Consider the following 1848-nt stretch of genomic DNA (forward strand, 5'->3'; position numbering starts at 1 on the left):
CTTATTGAGGTCCTAAACCTTTAGAGATTCAAGGTAAATGTCTAGCTCTGCAAAAGTTTGAGAAAACAAAATTAGTTAATAAGCCAACAATTGAATCTTTTACGTTTAATCACTCTCGAGGATTTTTTACTTCAGCTTCTATACTGGACCATAGTTTACCTAATAGAATAGGAGTAATAATTAATATTGGATATGAGCCTACTATTAGTAACTACGCTAGATTTTGACTTACTGTTCGTCTTGAAGGTAATGATAGTGTATTAAAAGCGATAAGAATAATGGAAAGTGTGTTTGGTAACCGAATATTTCCAAATATGGACAAAAATAGAGTTGGATATCTAGAAGTTAACTATCCACCCAAAAATGAGTCAATGTCGAGATTTGGGTATCATCCTGGCTATAGATTATCAGATTTTGATATTTATTTAGCTAAATTAAGTGGATCATTAAAATTACCTAGGAACATAGGACAGGTATTAACAGAGTCTCCTACAGGTGCTCGTAACAATTTAGTGAATAAGTGAAACTCATTTTTACCAGATGATATTAATGAAAATACCTATTTAAGATATTTCCATGATAGAAGGGGAGAAATGGGGCAATTATATGCAAAAGAAGGTAAAGGTTACCTAAGTATTAGCTCTAGAAAATTACCACGTAGTTTGGACTCAGTTAAATGTACTATAGATTCTGTTAATTTATCAACTGCTATAGAAGATTTAAATAAGTGAATACCCATTCCTGCTTTAAATGATTTAACTATAGATACTCAGGTTAAAAGAGTATGATTAACTGGTGGAGTTCCATTTTATTATAGTGCTGCAGGTATTGTAAAATATAGTAATATTATTAATCCTACATACACATCCGACGTTAACATTGAAAAATTCATAGCTACACCTGGAGATGCTACTCCTGGCATCTTATTTTCTAATTTAAATAATGTACTTAAACGCTTCGCTGCATGTTTCGCTAACGCTCCTGGGGACGACTCGGATCCGAAGACTAATCTCTTTTTTTATGACGAAGATATAGGGGGTAGAGGTAGATTAGATATACTAAAAATGTTTAAAAAGGATATATATGAAAGTATTCTTTATTATCCTAAATCATTCCCGAATTCTAGAGAGATCTTGTCTTTAATTAAGTACCACCTAGGTAGTTACACTGTATTCGAGTATGGGGAGAAAAATAGTTTGATTATATTAGCTACTTCAAATAAGGATTTAATGGAATCAATACCATATAGTAATTGTAATGACGAATTTCATCTACTTTCTAATATAGATTTAAGATTCAAAGACGAAATATGAGAATTTTTAAAAAATCCTATATTTAAAACTAGAGGAGTAGACGGACTACGTTATGAAAAAGCTATAGTAGTATGACTGGACAACTTTTCGATTCAAATGGCAACTTTTGATAGTATTCATGAGGGTGAACTAAGTTACGATAGTCAAAGATGATCCCATATTATGGTCCAAGACTCGGAAAGGGTATACAAAAATACTTTTAATCTTTGGGATCTTCATGATCAAAAACAAGCTTCAGTTTGTTTATCTCAAATTCGTAAAATATGGAAGGCTTCATAAATTACAAGTTTTATATGTTAATTCGTAAAAAAATAAAAACCAAAAATAAAAGCTTTTTCCTATGGAAAGCTTTTTAAATAAAGATCAATTATCCTTCTTTAGAGACTTTAGTATAATGGTAAATACATATGACTTTTAATCATCAAAATATAGGTTCGAATCCTATAAGTCTTATATTTTTTAGTGTAAAATTGTATAAACAATATCTAGAAAACAGATATGCTGAAATTTGGAAAACAGGCTCTGTTTAGGCCAG

General features: G+C 30.7%; 1 non-coding gene across 1 annotated transcript; it reads left to right on the forward strand.

Moving 5' to 3' along the window:
• The first annotated feature begins 1693 nt into the window (after positions 1-1693).
• On the forward strand, positions 1694-1766 carry J4E90_011081. Its single transcript has one exon. It is a non-coding gene; the product is annotated as a tRNA-Lys (tRNA).
• Positions 1767-1848: the final 82 nt, after the last annotated feature.

The sequence above is a fragment of the Alternaria incomplexa genome (genome assembly GCF_024043165.1).
Source record: "Alternaria incomplexa strain BMP 0042 chromosome Unknown scaffold_46, whole genome shotgun sequence".
NCBI classification, from domain to species: Eukaryota; Fungi; Ascomycota; class Dothideomycetes; order Pleosporales; family Pleosporaceae; genus Alternaria; species Alternaria incomplexa.